The sequence below is a fragment of the Balaenoptera acutorostrata genome, chromosome 9, assembly GCF_949987535.1.
Source record: "Balaenoptera acutorostrata chromosome 9, mBalAcu1.1, whole genome shotgun sequence".
In the NCBI taxonomy this organism is placed as follows: domain Eukaryota; kingdom Metazoa; phylum Chordata; class Mammalia; order Artiodactyla; family Balaenopteridae; genus Balaenoptera; species Balaenoptera acutorostrata.
The window spans coordinates 5,956,728-5,975,982 of NC_080072.1; the positions used below are offsets into that span (position 1 = coordinate 5,956,728).

Below are 19,255 nucleotides of genomic sequence, written 5' to 3' on the forward strand. Positions count from 1 at the left end.
CTCCGACCTCTTCTCCACCCACTAGCTTGCACCTGAGTCTACCCGGATCCCTGAGCCCGAGGTCTATCTGTTGTGCTTGGGGTTTTGAGAGACACGTGCTACCCGGGTGAATGAATCGCACGTCCCCACCCCCGCCAACAGCCAATCACAGCCTGTCAGAGCCCGGCCACTTCCGCCTATTGCGGGCCGCGGCTGGGGCCTTGAGGCCCACGTGGGGCTCTGGAGACAAGGGAGTAGGTGGTGGTGCGCCAGGGGCGGGCTCCCCCAGCCTCGTCACCAATCCAAGGGCCAGCCGGGGACGGGAGGGGTGGGGCTGATGTGGGGCGCCAAGGCTTAAACGTGACGGGCGGGCGGGCGTAAGGAGGAGTCCCGGGCAGGGGAGCGGTGAGTGACAGAGGACGCTGTCCAGTAACAGGAGGGGTTGGGCTGTCTGAGCCAATAGGAAGTCCGTAAGGCGGGACTGGGACCGCAGCAAGTTCGGTTGCGCGGAGACCGCAGCTGTTCCCTGTCAGTGGAGGCAACGGCGGTAGAGACGGTGGCGGCGACTTGCGGCAGCAGCGAGGAGGTGAGTGCTGGCGGCGCTGTGCATTTTCCTCTTCCCGCAGCGGGTCGGAGCGGGTGGGCGTGCGCCGGCGCTGCCGCGGGGGACGCTTATGTAAGGGTCGCGCGCGCCAAGGCGGCGCCGGCTCCACGAGTGACGGCTGGAGGAGACGGCAGCGGGCGGTGCGCGACGCGACGCGACGCGCGCCGCCCCTCCCCTCCCCCTCGCCCTCCCGCGAGGGACTGTTTGCGCGAGCCCGCCCCCCACCCCCGCCCTGGGGACCCTTCGCCCCAGTTCTCCGGGCCCGCCACCCCGCGAGCATCCTTCCCGCGCTGGCGCAGCCCGGTCTCGTCCACTCGGCGCCCTGGGGGCCGCCGGCGGCCTTATTCCTGCTCTCGGGCCCATTTTGCAGATGGAGAAACTGAGGGCACGGAGCCCTCAAATGCCTCGCGCGAGGTCCCTGAGGGCTCGAACCCAAGTCTGTCAGAATCCGGAGCCCAAGTGTCCCCCACCACACTGGAAGTTGCTCAGCTCTGAAGAAAGCCGTGGCGTGTAAGGCGAGGGTTTTCCGTGTTACGAGTGCCTGCACTCTGCTTCCCAAAGGATCCTCCTGGTAACCCTGGGGGGCATTCTTGTAATTCCACTTAGTTTCAGAAGGGGAAGCTTGGGGCGCCCAGAAGCAGTGATTAGGAGGAGGTGGGGCTGGGCTCAGCCCGTTATTTCTACAGCTTTTAGCAGTTTACAAAGTGCAGTGAGTAGCTGCTGGCCCTCCGGGAAATGCCCTCCTGGGCACGCAGTCTGCAGCCCTGGCTTTGAGGACCTGCCATACAGGTTCCTCCCAGCACATCTTGCTTTGTGTACTTGGAGTGAGTTGTTTCACCTCTGGGGATCCCTTTCCTCATTTCACAAGTGCCGGGGCTAGGTCAGGTCCCTAGGTCCCTGGGAGCTTTGAAATTCTTAAAAATCTGATTAAAATTCATTTTGTGGTAAAGAGGAGGCCAGGGATCCCCATTCTGTAGCTGAGAAAACTGAGGCTCAGAGAGGTGCCGCTATTTGCCAGATCATAACCAGAGCCTCCCCAGTCTTTACCAAGAAGTCTTTGCCTTCCCGTTGCTCCCTTACCCACTGCTACCAGCAGCCTTGGCCTCCCCACCCCCCCACCCTTCCCCTGCCTGTGATGCAAATACTGGAGTGGATGTGCTCAGCATTTCGATGCCCTCACAGCTACAGCTTTTCTGCTTGCCTGCTCTTCATCTAAACCCTTGAACTCTTCATCCCATTCTTTGCACACCTGTCATGTTCAGAGCCCTAGACTGGGTGCTGCGCGAAGACGTGGGAGACGAGGTGCCCCAGAACTGCCAACAAACTGGTTGGGGGTGAGAAAAAGAAACAGAGTGTAAGCAGAAAGTCAGCATGCCTCAGATGTTTGTAGAGAGCTGGTGTGGGCGAGGTATGGCCCGAGGAGGACGTGGAAGAGGAAGTTCCGTAGAGGCTGGCAAATCAGGGCAAAACTCACACCAAGGCCAGGGACAGGAGAACTGGACTGGCTGGGGTCTGGATGGGCATGGATTAGGGAAGGCTTGGTGGAGGAGGCGAGTTGTGAGCCTCCTTTTTTTTTTCTATAAATTTATTTATTTTATTTCTGGCTGCGTTGGGTCTTTGTTGCTGTGTGTGGGCTTCCTCTAGTTGTGGTGAGCGTGGGCGACTCTTCGTTGTGGTGCGCGGGCTTCTCATTGCGGTGGCTTCTCGTTGCGGAGCACAGGCTCTAGGTGCACAGGCTTCAGTAGTTGTGGCTCGCGGGCTCTATAGCGCAGGCTCAGTAGTTGTGGCTCGCGGGCTCTATAGCGCAGGCTCAGTAGTTGTGGCTCGCGGGCTCTATAGCGCAGGCTCAGTAGTTGTGGCTCGTGGGCTCTATAGCACAGGCTCAGTAGTTGTGGCTCGCGGACTCTATAGCGCAGGCTCAGTAGTTGTGGCTCGCGGGCTCTATAGCGCAGGCTCAGTAGTTGTGGTGCACAGGCTTAGCTGCTCCGTGGCATGTGGGATCTTCCCGGACCAGGGCTCGAACCTGTGTGCCCTACATTGGCAGGCAGATTCTTAACCATTGCGCCACCAGGGAAGCCTGAGTTGTGAGCCTCTTGATTCCACCGGGGCCAGCAGTGATGAGGCAGTGATTGGATTTGAGCAGCCAAGGTTTTATGATGAAGTACAGGTGAGTTTTAAGTAACTGGAACCTGGCAGAGGAAGGCTGAGGAAGGTGGAAGGAGAACGTGGAGGAGATAGCACTTCCCAGTTGAGTGTGAGAAGTTTGGTTGGTCACCTTGCAGAGGCCTGTGCAGGAGGCGTTATAAGGTGAGGGCACTTGCTAAGGTGCGGGTGAGTCAGAAGTGAGATTGGGTCCAGAGGCGCCGGGGTGCTTGGTTGGGCTCTGAGGGCCCAGCAGCAGCGGGCCTGAGCTACAGTCTGTTCTGTTTGTGTTCTAGTAAGCAACCTATGAGCACGTGTCCTTGTGAGAAGTTTCTTAGTGGCTGCTCTGCCCTGCAGAAAAGGGCTTTGTTCACTATAGTTGCACAGTATCTATTGGTTGAATTGAATTAGTCTGCCATTCAGAATTTCCACAGTTTACCCCAAAGTCCCCTCTGCTCCTTATCTCTTTATCTTTCTCTACTGAAGCCTGTCCCAGCTTGACTGACTCTCTCTGTGCCAGTTCTCACTTCCAAGATCATCTCTCAGAGGGGTTTGCCTTGATGTTGTAACCCCGGTGGATCCCTCTTGCCTTTGAGGTGCCAGTACAGGTGGCTTGTCGTTTTTTGTTTGTTTTTTTTAATCCTCTGCCTTGTTTTCCCTTTGTCTCACTTCCAGCGCCCTGGGTGCTGTGCTAGGTCCCTGTCCTGACACTGTTTGCAGAGGCGTGGGGCACTGGGGCACAGCAGGACTGCAGATCCAGGTCTCATTCCAAGTCGCAGCACATTCAGGGGCTGCAGGGATGATTGTCGTATGTCAGAGGATCTGGGCGGAAGGCCTGGGCAGGCCCCAGACTGTCCAGATCTCTCCCTGGCACTTTCCCACGTGAGCTGGAGACCTCAGGCCGGTAAACATTTCCCGTGAGGACTAGTGTGGGCCTTCTCTCTGGCTCCCTCCCAGTAGCATCTTACTCTCTTCTGAACAGGGCCCTCCTCCTCCCATCCAGAAGGCGTGCCTGTTTGGGGGCAAGTTTCTCTTCCAGACACATCGTTCACAGAAGTGGGGCATTTGCCTGCTCTCTCTGAAGCCTCACCTGGGCCCGCCTGACCATCTCTTCCCTTCCATCTGTGTCTTAGCTGCCCTGCCTCTCGTCTCAGCTGTGGATACTTTGCCAAACTGTCAAAGGAGTAAGGCCTGACAGTGGAAGATGGGATAATGACGAAAAGAGGAAACTGTTTCCTCTCCCTTACTGAATGAAAAGATAGGCTCCCACCTGTTGGGCTTCTTCTTCCCTTTGACCCCACAGGTACCCTCTTCTGCCTCAGCCTCATCTGAGACTACTGGCTGTTGCCCCGAAACTCACTTCTTTGTGTCCTTCTGATCTTGTTCCTGGCGATCTTGACTCTGCAGGACTTTTCCTCTTCTCTTGTCCTGTCGAAATTACTCTTCAGGCTTTCCTGCATTAAGCCTTGCTGAATCTATTCAGCTGGACGTGGGTTCTCTCTTTTAATAATAATAATGATGATAAATAATGATTGATTGTTATTAATAATAAAAGTCAACCTTTGTTGAGCTCTTACTGTGTGGTGGCAGGGACCTTGCTAAGCCCCTTTTATGTATTATTTGATTATCACAACAACCCTACAACAAAAGTACAGTTAGCTCCTTGTTTACAGGTGAGGAACTGTGAGTGAAATAACTCCTCCAGAGTCACACAGCTAGGAAAGGGCACGGCTGGGGTCCTCCCCAAGCTGTCAGGCTCAGCATACATGCTCGGGTCCCTCTCACGTATTATCCTGTTCTTAGCTCTATTAGCTAGCCCCCAACAATGGTGCTCTATGCAGGGTATGTGCTCAAGACGTATTTTATTGAATTGAATGCCCCAAACATTCATTTTCAGCCTTGACATAATCTACCAAGGCAACTCGTTTTCTTGGAACATGGACTTAGTTCATTTGATGGTTTGCTGGCCTGTGTCTCCATTTTGCTCTTTACTGACCAGTGGCTAAAGCTAACGGACAGGTGTGGCCTTTCAAAAACAAGCAGTCTGTAAACTCCAGAAAGTGGTCACGCACCACCAACTGGGCTCCCATGGGTCCAAGCACAGGGTGTGCTCTTTGTGTGTGGGGTGGTGGTCTCTGCAGGGAGGGATCTGAGGACATAGCCGGCGAAATAGGAGACACATCAGCTTCTTCATTTGTGTCCAGTTGCAGAGTGAGACAGGAACCAGGCTCAGAGAATCCGGAGGCGAGGTAGCTCCTGAAGGATTGGAGGTGGCTCTGCAGAGAAAATTGGCCTGAGGTTGGATGGGAGTGGGCAGGAGGACCAGGCACTTCAGATCAAACAAGAAAAGTTTCTAGAACTTCTTGTTCTTGTGTAGGGGGGTGCCAGAAAAAGGTTTTACTTAAATGCTGCTTACTAGGCACGTCGGCCAACGTCTGAGCGCGTCCTCTATACCAGGCACGGTGCCAGTGCTTTGAGTGTGTACCTTCTCGGGAACCCTCCGACCTGGGTGGTGGTGCTACTCCCATTTCACAGATGAGGAAACAAGCTTTGAGTGGTTCTGGGAGCGGGTGGCAAAGCAGCAAGAATAGAGCCCAGGCAGTTGGACAACAGAGCTGGGGTGCTCTCAGCCCCGCGCTGTCCTGGTGGCCCCCCAGTTACCCCTGAGATCAGGGGAAGCAAAGCAGCAGTTCTTCTCTGGGTTCTAAGTCTGTGTTCCTGCTATGCCTGGCTTCTCTGGGGAGTGCTGGGAGAGAAACGAGGGTAACACTTTCTTTTTCTTTTATTTAGATAACTCCTGCCTCCTGAGAGCTGACGATACACTTGAGGGTAAGTCCTGTGCCTGGATCCAGGTCAGTGGGATGCCTGTGGGAGCAGCAGCTGTAGATGTTAGCAGTCCTGGCACGTCAGTGATCAAGCTCACTAAATAAAAAAGGCCAAGCTCTGATTTTTGGAAAATATATGCAGTCTTTGTCTGTTCCCAACTCTCTTGGTTTTCTTGGTTTTCACAGGAAAGTGATGTCTGGCTCCCTGCTGGCCCCAGTTGGCTGCTGGCCAGCCTCAGCAGGAGGCTCTACTTCTGGAAGGGTGTGGCTTGGGCTGCCTGGTGGTGGGGGAGAGCGGCGAGGCTCCTCAGGACCACAGGAAGGAAGCATCTGTAGGGCTGGGCAGCCTCTGGGAAGAGCGCTTGAGTCCATGTGGAGAGCAGGCAGCTGGGCACAGGAGGTGGCTCTGTCAGCTGGCTGTAAAAGCACTTGACACATGTGTCCAGACAACGATGAGGGGGTGAAGGTGGAGTTGCCCCTTCTTCCCCCCACATAGTGCTCTGTGTGGCAGCACGGCCCTGTATAACCTCCCGCTCTTAAGGTTTCCCCTCACACAGGAGACTCCACTGATTGCATTGATCCCGGTGCATCTCCGCAGCCTAAATTCCAAGGCCCTCGGGTCCGGGGTCCACCTGATGGTCTGTGAGAGGGCCCTAGCCGGGCACGGTCCTGGCTCTGTGTAGCGTCCCGCCTGCATTTCAGACGCTGATATGCTCTTCCCTTCATCCAGAGGCAGGCCAGCCGCTACCCCCTGTTTCACAGCCAGGTGCCCTGGGAACTTAGTGGCTCAGGGACAACTTTTCCCAGAGCTCAGGTCCAGTGCTCAGTGTGGAGATTCCTTTGTCTGGGGATTTTTTTCAGATGATCCTTCAGAACCCATAAGCTGTTCTCCGTCCTGAGATTTTTCCACAGTCCTCACGTGTCCTAGGTCTTGAGCCAGGAGTGGCCGTTTTCCACTCTGAGATGGAGTTTGCTTGGAAAAGTGGGCGGAGTGTAAAGGCAGGTGGTATGAGAGGAAATGCCTCTAGACCTTTGACGGACTCCACCCTCCACAAACTTCCCACTGTTCTCTCTGCTTGCTCTCGGTCTCCCATCTTGGCTGATAGAGTTGAATGTTGTTGCTATTACTGGCATCCCTGTGACGAGAAGAGGGGCAGTTGGGTGACAGTCCCAATTTCTCAGCTTACAGAGCTGAGAAATTGGGGCCCAGAGAAGGCTAATTAGCAGAATCCAAGATTCTGACACCCCTCCTTTTTTTTTTTTCCAGAGTGTCATCTTTTATTTTTAATTTATTTTATTTTTAATTTTAATTTTTTAAAAATTTATTTTATTTTTTATTTTTATTTTTTATTTATTTTATTTATGGCTGTGTTGGGTCTTCGTTTCTGTGCAAGGGCTTTCTCTAGTTGTGGCAAGCGGGGGCCACCCTTCATTGCGGTGCGCGGGCCTCTCACTATCGCGGCCTCTTGTTGCGGAGCACAGGCTCCAGACGCGCAGGCTCAGTAGTTGTGGCTCACGGGCCTAGCTGCTCCGCGGCATGTGGGATCTTCCCAGACCAGGGCTCGAACCCGTGTCCCCTGCATTGGCAGGCAGATTCTCAACCACTGCACCACCAGGGAAGCCCCCAGAGTGTCATCTTTTCTTGCATGTCTTCCCCAAATCCATCAGTAGGAAGGGAAAATTAGTCGCCAGGAAGGGCCTTCTTCTGCCAGGTCATCTAATTTGTTAAAGCTTGTTTGGCTTTTCAGTCCCTACTTCCCTCCTGAGTCCATGGAGCTTTGCTTAGTTACTGTAACTAAGACTCTGCCATTGAAGATTCCCGCCTTCCCCTGTCCTCCTCCTTTTGGTCGCCTTGGTGATCCTGGAGGGAGGTAGATGTGGGCTTTTTTTTTTTTTAAGTATTATTCCAGAAGGCATAACCCTGGGTCATCTCAACACCCCCTCATTTCTGCTGTTCCTCACCTCCTTATCCTGATTTGCCTGTGGGGCGGGGGGCATTTGGCGGCGGTGCTGGGATATCCAGGGCAGCTCTAGGTACATTTCCACCAGCTGTGGGCCAGACTCCATATGTGGCAGCTCCTCTCTGGCTGAGGCCTCGGGAAAATTCCATGATCTGGCTGTGCTGAGTCATGCTTAGTCTCTGAGGATACGTGTGTCACCTTTCTCATGTCTGTCACTGGTCAGCCCAGGGTCTGGGAAAGGCTGCAGTTACTATAGAGTGATATCATGCTGCTGATCTTTTCTATTTGCCCATCGCTGTATGCTTCTCCGAGTGCTTTTACTAATGTGCTGTTTATCAGTATGAAATTGATTAATATTAAATCATTTATAATAAGTGGATTATTCTGGAAAACATTCCTCTCATGAATGAGGAAACTGAAGTTCGGTGAGACCAAGTGACTTGGTGAGTTTTGGGTGACTGGTGAGTAGCCTGTTTGAGTGAGATTTTTTAATCATCCCCCCGCCCCCGGGTTTTTGTGTAATGCAAAGATTATTCAGAAGTTACTTTGACTGTAAAAATTGATTTTCAGTTTGTTCAAGTTACAAACTCAAAAATCTCATTCTTCCTTTAAGGGCCAGTCTTCTACATTTAGCTTTTAAGTGTAGCCTACAAATCTTTCTGTTCTACTTATGATTCTAGAAAATTTTAATAATCACTTTAAGGGGTCTTTGGGTTAATACTTGATCCATTTGCAATCTTAACTCATTTGAAAATTTTAAATTGACTTTATGAATTACATTCAACTTCCTTTAATAATACTTGCAATTGTCTGATTACCAAATCTTTAATACTTAAATATTCCTGTTTAACTAATAAATTAAACTGACTCTTAAATTTTCTTAAACATTCCTATACTGTTTTATCTTATTTTTTCACACAGCTTTACTGAGGTATTTTTGACATAATAAATCGCACATATTTAAAGTGTACAATTTATATTTTGACATATGCATGCACTTGTGAAACCATGACCACAGTTAAGATAGTGATTATCCAAAAGTGTCCTTGTGCCCCTTGGTAATCCCTGCCTCCCACCCCTCTCTGCCTCTACCATCTCCAAGTAACCACTGAACTGCTTTCTGTTACTATAGATTAATTTGCATTTTCTGCAATTTTACATAAGTGGAATCATATAGTATGTACTCCTTTTTTGTCTGGCTTCATTCACTCAGCATAATTATTTTGAGGTTTGTTTATGTTGCATGTATGAATAGTTCCTTTTATTGCTAAGTAATATTCCATTAGTGGATATTCCACAATTTGTTTATCTCTTCACCTGTTGGTCATTTTAGTTGTTTCCAGTTTTTGGTGATTCTAAATAAAGCTGCTGTGAACCTCTGTACAATTCTTTGTATGGACATATATCTCCTTTTATCTTGGGCAAATGTGTAGGAGCAGAGTGGCTGGATCATATGGTAGGTATATGTTTAACTTAAACTGCCCGACCATTTTCCAAAGTGGTTATACCATTTTACATTCCCACCAGCAGCAGATGAGGGTTCTGGTCCCTCCACACCCTTACCAACACTGGAGGCGGTCAGTCTTTTTCATTTTAGCCATTCTGAAAGGTACGTAGTGGCATCTCATGGTGGTTTCAATTTGAATTTCCCTGGTAGCTAATGATGTTGAGCATCTTTTCATGTGCGTATTTGTCATCTGCCAATACTGATTTTATTTTTTATTCGTTTTTTAAAACTTCATCTTTTTTTCTTTTTTTTTTAATGTTTTATTTATTTTATTTTATTTATTTATTTTTGTCTGCATTGGGTCTTCGTTGCTGCATGCGGGCTTTCTCTAGTTGTGGCGAGCGGGGCCTGCTCTTTGTTGTGGTGCGCGGGCTCCTCATTGCGGTGGCTTCTCTTGTTGCAGAGCACAGGCTCTAGGCACGCAGGCTCAGTAGTTGTGGCGCACGGGCTCAGTAGTTGTGGCACGCAGGCTCAGTGGTTGTGGCGCATGGGCTTTGTTGCTCCGTGGCATGTGGGATCCTCCCGGACCAGGGCTCGAATCCGTGTCCCCTGCATTGGCAGGCAGATTCTTAACCACTGCGACACCAGGGAAGCCCCAATACTGATTTTAAACTTAGTAAAATTCCGAGTTAAAATCCTAAGTTTAAACCAATTACTCAGTTACATATTTTAATTGGAATCTTGAGACTGACTCGTTACTCTGAACAGACCAAATTCCCTTGAACATTGAAGTACATAAAGTAACAGATACACACAGATTTCTTAACACAAAATTATAAATACTATGGTTTTTATTTTCTTAGGCATATTTATATGCTTAAATTTAGTCTTCCTGGAATTAAAAAAGCTTGCCTAATAAGGAGATAATGATATGATCTCAAACTGTAGTAAATTACTTTCCTAAGCGACTTTTGGAGTTTCTTTCTCAACTGGATAACACTTTTTTTATAATTCAAGAGATTGCTGCCCAGGGTGAAACTAGGTCTTAGTCTTTGAATCCAACTGCTAGGCAGAGCCCCGAGTCATTGCCATTTTGCCCCCAATTGGGGATGGTTTGATAGCCCATGTGCCCTAGATTGAAGCATGCCTAATCCTTCTCTTCTCATGGAACTCTGCACTTCTACACCCAGGCTGCTATGCTGTGTGACTGGATTCAATTAATCTACTTAAGGCTTCATTTCTGTGCGCTATGGCCACAAAAAGGTGGAATTAAAATACAAAATAGGTGGAATTTAGATTCTGCCTATCTTCCAAACCTTTGATCAAGGACTAGTTTTAAAATCTCGCCAGTGGGACTTCCCAGGTGGCTCAGTGGTTAAGAATCCGCCTGCCAGTGCAGGGGACATGGGTTCAAACCCTGGTCCGGGAAGATTCCACATGCTGCAGAGCAGCTAAGCCTGTGCGCCACAACTACTGAGCCTGCGCTCTAGAGCCCGCCAGCCACAACTACTGAGCCCGTGTGCCTGGAGCCCATACTCCACAACTAAGAGAAGCCACTGCAATGAGAAGCCTGCACACTGCAACAAAGAGTAGCCCCTGCTCTCCACAACTAGAGAAAAGCCTGCGCGCAGCAATGAAGACCAAATGCAGCCAAAAATAAATAAATAAATAAATTAATTAATTAAAAAAAAATCATGCCAGTGACACAGCAGTGCGGGAATTTGAGTCCCAGTCTTCTGTGTCTGGGTCTGGTGTTTCCTCCCTATATCTTCCATCTTATCAAATGCAGAGAAAGGGAGTCTGGTACTTAAGGGTTCTTGGTTTCTGGTCAGGCTTGGTTACTAAGAAATTCTGACACCCAAAACCCATGGCTGCCTTTTCGTATTCTTTAGTTCATCCCCCTGGAAATGGTGAGAACCCTGGCCTCTCCCTAACCTCCCAGTGGAGAGCTACAAGTCTCTTTGGAGGGGCATTGTCATCAAACTCTTGTTAGAGATTTGGATATTTTATTTATTTAATTTTTTTTAAAGTGATTTTTAAAAAATTTATTTTTAATTTATTTATTTTTGGCTGCGTTGGGTCTTCATTGCTGTGCGCGGGCTTTCTCTAGTTGCAGCGAGCGGGGGCTACTCTTCGTTGCAGTGCGCGGGCTTCTCATTGCGGTGGCTTCTCTTGTTGCGGAGCACAGGCTGTAGAGCACAGGCTCGGTAGTTGTGGCGCACAGGCTTAGTTGCTCCGTGGCATGTGGGATCTTACCGGACTAGGGCTCGAACCCGTGTCCCCTGCATTGTCAGGCGGATTCTTAACCACTGCGCCACCAGGGAAGTCCCAGAGATTTGGATTTCAGATGATAAACAGATGTGGACTTGCATTCCTGTCTTGGTTACTGGGTGTGGCCTTAGGAAGCTTGTGACTGGTGAGCGGGACCTGGCTGAAAATTATTAATGCGGTCTGACCTCTCCCCTGTTCTCTGATGCTTATGCGGCTCCATGTGGGTAAAAGCGCAGGTCGGTGGAGCTCCACGAAGAGGAAATTTGAATGGGGGACTGTCTTAGATTCCTGCTTTTCAGAAGTTTTAAATACAGTCCTTCCTTACCTTTGACTCTGAGTTCCCCCTTCAGGTGGTGAAGGAGCATTGCGTGATACACAGTGTGAGAGTCTTATTAAATGATGGCAGTGACATCACTGAGTATCAGAACCTCCATCCAAAGAGATAGGAAAATGTGCTCCATTTCAGGGCAGGGCATTAAATGGCAGAGGATACAGAGAAAATTAAAACTAAAACTTTAAAAAAAAAAGGCATTTGACAAGGCATTTGACATGGCAATTTCAGTTCTAGAAATGTAACGTAAGGTGTAATAAGACAAACACACAAGCATACTAGGCTGTTTGGATCAGCATTTTTTTTTTTAAACAGTTTTTTTTTTTATTTTGGCTGTTTTTTTTTTTAAAATTATTTTTATTTATTTATTTATGGCTGTGTTGGGTCTTCGTTTCTGTGCGAGGGCTTTCTCTAGTTGTGGCAAGTGGGGGCCACTCTTCATCGCGGTGCGCAGGCCTCTCACTATCGCGGCCTCTCTTGTTGCGGAGCACAGGCTCCAGACGCGCAGGCTCAGTAACTGTGGCTCACGGGCCCAGTTGCTCCGCGGCATGTGGGATCTTCCCAGACCAGGGCTCGAACCCGTGTGCCCTGCATTAGCAGGCAGATTCTCAACCACTGCGCCACCAGGGAAGCCCTGGATCAGCATTTTTATAGCAAAAAAAAAAAAAATGGGAAACCACCAAATGTACATCAGAAAAGAATTGCTACATATGCAGTCCATTCAGTGTCATACAATGCAGCTTTAAACATAGCCCATGTACCCTGATCAAACTGTTGCTGTAAACCTATTACCACAGAGCAAGAGCCAAGATACTTTTACTCGAGAAAGGTAAAACAAAGTGTATAATACCTCATTTTGGTTATTTTGGAACGTTATTCCATTTTTTTTTTCTGGATGCTGGAATTATAAAATTATGTGTTTAATAAATGTTGCTGTGTCTTTGTAAATAATCAGATTTTTAAAAAAATTTAGAGAAGTGTGGCATTTAAGACACTATTTGGGGCTTAAGATCAAGTACAGAGTATTTAAGTATCAGAGTTCTTTTACCCGTATTCTTCAAAAAATTGTTTAGAGGGATGAAAACCTCTTTCTAACTGCCATATGAGATACAGATTCCTCGGGAATGGTGAAATAAGGAGTTCTTAAAAGATATTCCTCTGTAAAAGAAATGAGAAAACTGGCAAAAATTGTCAGAATCAACTTTTTCAGAACTCTGGAAATTAACCAAAGGCTTGCAGCAATCCAGGGAACATTTATTCAAGAAAAATGGCTGACTCTTGTTTTCAACAAAAAATTATGAGGCATGTAAAGAATGGCATGTACACAGGAAAAGACACAATCAGTAGAAACTGTCCCTGAGGAAACTCAGGCCTTAGACTTTATAGACAAAGACTTTAAATCATCTATTTAAAAATATGTTTAGGACTTCCCTGGCAGTCCAGTGGTTAAGACTCGGAGCTTCCACTGCAGGGGACACGGGTTTGATCCCTGGTTAGGGAATTAAGACGATCCCCCATGCCTTGCTGCATGGGCAAAAAAAAATGTTTAAAGAACTAAAGGAAAGTCTGAGAACAATGCCTCACCAAAAAGAGATGATCAATATGGGATAGAAATTACCAAAAAAAAAAAAAAAATTCTGGAGTTGAAAATTACAATAACTAAAGTGAAAAAATCACTAGGAACTCAACAGCAGAGTTGGGCAGGCAGAAGAATCAGCAAACTTTTTTTGTTTTGGCCACGCCACACAGACTGTGGGATCTTAGTTCCCCGACCAGGGATTGAACCCGCACCCTCGGCAGTGAAAGTGCAGAGTCCTAACCACTAGACCACCAGGGAATTCCCAGAATCAGCAAACTTGAAGATAGGTCAATTGAGGTTAAACACTGAGAAACAGAAGGAAAAAAGAATGAAGGAAAATGAGCAGAGCCTCAGACACCTACAGCATACGCATGTTGGGAGTCCTAGAAAGAGGATAGAAAGGAGCAGAACGAATGTTTGATGAAATAATAGCCCTAAAATTCCCAAATTTGATGAAAAATGGTAATTTATGTACTCAGGAAGTTCAGTGAACTCCAAGTAGGATAAAATCAAAGAGATCCACACCTAGACACATCATAATCAAAGAATCTTGAAAGCAGCAAGAGATAAGCGACTCATCACAAGGACCTTTGATAAGGTTAAGAGCTCACTTCTCCTTGGAAACCATGGATGCCAGAAGGCAGCGGGATGAACATAGATGCCATATGAGGCAAAACCTTCAACTGTATTTGATCTTTGAGCCTTAGATGGCTCTGATCTCTTCCATCTTCAGGGATAACATGTCAGTGTAGTCCCTAAATAACAATTACTCAAGCTCCTTTCACACTTGACCTGTAGGAATTCTTTTACCAAGTTCCCCTCTGCAGGTATTTTTAGAAATACCTAAGGAATACTTATTATGTGTTCCACCAAGCCTGGGACATAGTTGGGGCTCAAAAAATCTTTGTTAAATGAATAAAATCTACCTGGGTTACTGATTTCCTTGGCCAGCTGTCTATTTTCTCTTCTGCATGTCACTAGTTCTCCCTGTCTCAGGGTTGTTGCCTCCTTCCTCATACTATTTTGCCTTCAACATGCAAAAAGACTTATCTCATAACTTCTCAAAGTACATCTTTTAAAAATATTACCAGGGCTTCTGGGTGGCGCAGTGGTTAAGAATCTGCCTGCCAGTGCAGGGGACACAGGTTCGAGCCCTGGTCCGGGAAGATCCCACATGCCACAGAGCAACTAAGCCCGTGCGTCACAACTACTGAGCCTGTGCTCTAGAGCCCGCGAGCCACAACTACTGAAGCCCACGTGCCTAGAGCCCGTGCTCCACAACAAGAGAAGCCACCGCAGTGAGAAGCCCGCGCACCACAACAAAGAGTAGCCCCCGCTCGCCACAACTAGAGAAAGCCCGCGCACAGCAACAAAGACCCAACACAGCCAAAAATAAAAATAAATAAATAAAATTTTAAAAATAAATAAAAATATTACCAGATATTTCACAAAATTTTACTGAATGCTTGGGGATAGCAGGATGGAATTACAACACAGAAAAAAAAGTTTTGTCCCCAAAGGTGAATTCAACCTTTACCTCAAGAAAAATAGAACAACTACTATAATCTACTAATGGCAGCCTCTCCCCTACCCATCAGCCATCAAGGTTTCAACAAATACTGGGGTCTAATCTCAGCTATCTTACCCCAGGACACTGTGCAACCAACTGCTGATGTTGTGTTGCTTTTGTTTTTGATAATATTCCTTATATGTGTATCACACTTCATAGTTTTATTCTTTATTGGACAGTTCTCATTGGGACAGGTTAAGGTCGTGGTTTCATCGTCATGGATGATGGATCAGAGGTTCGGGGGGGGTTCAGTGACTTACCCAGCTCCACCAGTAAGAGGCAGAGCCAAGCTTTGGAAGCAGCAGTTCCGGTTCCTGGCCTTGGGTTCTTCCTGCTGTCCCACAGAATATTAGAACATGATGCCTCAGTGTCACTGTGCGCAGGTCTGAAAAGACCAACCCGAAACTCTCCGACTTTCCTACTTAAATTAATCTCTTGATCCGTGTTTGCTGCTTTTGTCCCAAAAGCCATTTGTTGTCACCTGGGCTTGTGGCCAGTTGGGAGTCTTCACTCAGGGCAGGGCTCTCCTCCCTGCCGTGTTGCTAAGACCTTTTGCCTTTCCTCAGCCTTCCTGGATTTTGACTATTCAGTTCCAGCCGGTTGCAAAACAGCTGTTTGTGTTTTTGCTGACCCGAATCATCTTTCCATCCCTTTTTACTTCTGATATTCTTAAATGGCAGTTTCAACATTTGGCAAAATAAATACCCTGTGATCTAGTCCTGAGTTTTCACACTTGACTGAATGGTTTAAAAAGGGCAAAAGTTATTACTGTGCATTATTCTAAGAAAGTGTTTGTTCTTTCCTCAAGCATTTGCTGTGCATCTGTGGGAGGCACAGATGGATCTGACGACATGGCGCCTGCCTTCAGTCGCTTATCCTGTGGTTGAGGAGAGAAGGGATGCATGTCCTGGGGCAAAACACATGCTCGCTCAAGTAGTAACTAGCTAATAAGGAACAGTCATAACTGCTGTTTACTGAGTGCTGTTTCTGTGGCAGGTAAGATGCTAAATGCAAAAACGAATGTAGAAAATTACCAGGCAAGTTCCTTAGGCTCTTTGAGCTTTGGTTTCCTCGTCTATAACATAGGGGCAATAAGACCTTCTTCACGGTGATATTGGGGGGATTAAATGAAATAACGTAAAGCGGCACATAGTGGGCACATCCTAGTGGTGGCTGTGTTGATGGGGCCAGTGGAGAATAGTTCCAGGAGAACTCATTATGGAGAGTAGAATACATGAGGCCAAGGGCCTGCAAGCTGAGGGGACTGGGTGGGAGGGGAGCTGCTCAGAAAGGACTTCTTGGGAGAGCTGGCCCTTGAATGAGGGAGTCACATTGGGGTTGGTGGAGAGGAGGGGACGGTACCCAGAAAGTGGCACACGGAGCAAAGTCATGGCGATGAGAAGAGCCAGGCATGGGAAAGGTGTGATGCCCCTAGCCTCACTGGCAGGAGGAAGGCGATGGATGGTCCATGAAGGTGGAGATTTGTGTCTGCTTTGTTTTCTGCTGAACCCACAGGACCCTGGCACTTAGGAAACCCTGTTAAAAAAAAAAAAGGATGCTGTTGGGGAGTAGCGAGCGTCGGGGCTGGAAGGTTCATCCTGTGAATGTCCAGCTGCCTGTTGGGATTTGAGACAACAAGAAGCCTCTGAGATGCTTGAGCTGGCAACCTCCCGAAAGGTGAATGGGGTTTTGAGAAACTCTTCTGGAAGCAGTGAGCCGGCTGACCTGGCATGGGGAGAGGCAGGAGGTCAGGGTGGGGGACCAGCTCTGAGAGGCAGTTGTTGTAATTCAGACCTGCTGTTGCCACGTGTGTGGACCAGGGAAGGGGTGGTGATGGGAAGGAAGAAGTGAACACAGAAGAAAGGTTGTCATGGGGAGAAGTGGAGAGAGGACTTGGAGAGCTCTAGTTTGTAACTCTACCTCTGTCCTGAAATGCAGAGCAAGAAAAGCCACGCATTCACGTAGCTGAAGGACTGAGGTCGGGGAAAGTGGAGAGGCGTAGAAATAAGGAGTTGAAATGGGGTGCCATCTTTGGAGATGGGCTATTAAATCCAACTCAAAATTTCCTGAGAAAATTGAGTTTGCTTGAGACCGGAGCAGTTAGTCCTGCGAACTTGCCTGGAGAGAAGTTAGAATAGACGGGGGACACCTGCTGATGAGAGGGGAAGTGCTTGGAGACTGAAGTCACAAGTTAGGGGATGGTCAGCTTTACCTTCTATTGTAGAAAAGGTCTGAGTCTAGTCCTGTAGCTGGCCTCTCCCTTTGTTGTTCTTACAACTGTGAGTCAGTTTTCTTCCCCCTCATCACTCACTTTTGCAGCTGGGGAGAGCACACAGCTTAAAGAGGCTTTCTCTCCAGGGGGCAGATGAAGGACATTTCTGGGGCAGAGGGCCTCAGAATGTAGCCATTCCTGGCAGACTTATGGCCCCAGAAGGACATTTCAGTCACTGCCTCTTTGAGATTTTTGTCCCAGATCAGCCAGCCCAGCAGAGTAAGCCCAAGTGGTCAGTTATCGATGGGATCCCAACCAGGGGTCTCTGATGGTGTTTTTTACCTTCAGCATCTCTAACACCAAATGTGTGCTGTTTTTCCCAGCACCAACAAATTCTCTGACTCTCTGACACCAACTGGGTGATCTACAATTTAATTCAGTTCTGACACTAACCACCTGGAGTTAGTGCAGATACCAGAGGTTAAGGGCGCAGTCCCACAAGACTGTCCCTATTTCAGTCCCCAGTCCCCAGTCCCCAGTTACCACCTGTACTTCTGACCAACCGGCTAGAAATAGGGCATTCCCACCTAGGTTTGATAATTTGCTGTAATGGCTCATAGAACTCAGGGAAACACTTTACTTACATTTACTGATTTATTTTAAAGGATACAAATAAACAGCCAGATAAAGGGGTACTTTAGGTGAGGTCTGGAAGGACCCAGGCACAGGATCTTCTGTCCCCATGGAGTTAGGGTGTCTCACCCTCCTGGCATTCACCAACCAGGAAGTTCCCTGAACCCTGTGGTTTAGGGTATTTATGGAGGTTCCACTGTGTAGGCATGATTGGCCATTGGTGATTAACTCAACCTCCAGCTCCTCCCCACTTCCTCGAAGTCCTGGGTTAGGGCTGAAAGTGCCAATCCTCTAATCACGTGGTTGCTTCCTGCGGTAGCCAGCCCCTATCCTGACGCTATATCTAGGGGCTCACCAAGAGTCATTGTATCAGCACAAACTCAGGCGTGGTTGAAAGGGACTTTTATGAATAACAAAAGGTGCTCCTCTCATCCCTATCACTCAGGAAATTCCAAGCGTTTTAGAAGCTCTTGTGCCAGGAACCTAGGGCAAAGACCAAATATATATTTCTTATTATATCACAACATTGCAGGGTCTCTGTGGAATTCTGGGCTTGGATGGGCTGGAGTTGTACCCTGGCTGTGAAATCTTTTGAGATGATGGAGTACCTTCCACCCTGAAATCTGAGGTCTCGTGAAACAGTTACTGATAAGGCAAAGAAAGCCCAGGTGTGACCCAGGTAATGGCCTCAGCAGCGCTACACTTGAACCTAATAGAGTTTTATAACAGGTTACCAAGTGGTAACCCAAAAGATTAGGGCTTGACTCAGTAATACTTGCACCTGGTACAGATGTATAAATGTATAAAAATCTCCTTTTGTTTTCTCTCCCTTATAACCCAGTTCCTCTCCCTAGAGGCCACCTCTGGTTAAAGTGTCTTGTCTATCCTTTTAGAGATGATGTGGCCATTTAAAATAGAAGTATATTTCTGTTCTTTTTTTCTCCTACACCCTCTCTCTGCTCTGTGCCCTTTTCATTTATCAATGTATCTTAGAGATCTTCCATATCAGTACAGATGTCTGCCTCACTCTTTTTGTTTTTAAATAAAATGCACATCTTTATTTGTATATTAGAGAGTCTGAAAGAATATATACCAAACTGTTAATTCTATTTGAGGAAAAAAAGGGAAGGTATCAGTTACTGTGTTTTCACTTGCAAATAATAGAAAATATAGACACAAATATGCTTAAATAATAAATGGAATATATTGACCAAGTAACCAAAAAGCTCAGAGGTGAAGTGGGCTTGGGTGAAGGGTTGATACAGGAGTTCAACAGTGTCATTCAGCTGCCAGCTTTTCTCTGTCTTGCCCTTTGCCTTCAAAGGTAAAAGCTTCTTGAGGACATTATGCTAAGTGAAATAAGCCAGACAAAAAAGGACAAATACTGTATGATTCCACTTATATAAGGTACCTAGAACTGTCAAACTCTTTTTTTTTTAAACATCTTTATTGGAGTATAATTGCTTTACAATGTTGTGTTAGTTTCTGCTGTATAACAAAGTGAATCAGCTATATGCATACGTATATCCCCATATCCCTTCCTTGTTGCGTCTCTCTCCCACCCTCCTTATCCCACCCCTCTATGTGGTCGCCAAGCACGGAGCTGATCTCCCTGTGCTATGCAGCTGCTTCCCACTAGCTATCTGTTTTATATTTGGTAGTGTATATATGTCAATGCTACTGTCTTACTTCATCCCAGCT

The 19,255-nt window shown here is 47.5% G+C and overlaps 1 protein-coding gene across 6 annotated transcripts in view; it reads left to right on the top strand.

Annotated features, from left to right (window-relative positions):
* Positions 1–450: 450 nt before the first annotated feature.
* PC (pyruvate carboxylase) overlaps positions 451–19,255 on the top strand; it is a 108,283-nt gene continuing 89,478 nt past the window's right edge. For 2 of the 6 annotated variants that reach the window (XM_028163612.2, XM_028163613.2), the window contains exons 1-3: positions 474–565; positions 954–1,093; positions 5,516–5,554. The gene's annotated coding sequence lies outside the window, so the exon portion shown is untranslated. Of the gene's footprint in view, positions 566–953; positions 1,155–5,515; positions 5,555–7,933; positions 7,955–19,255 lie in introns of those variants that run through there. The other 4 variants (XM_057553152.1, XM_007171034.3, XM_007171036.3 and 1 more) reach the window with 4 other exon arrangements.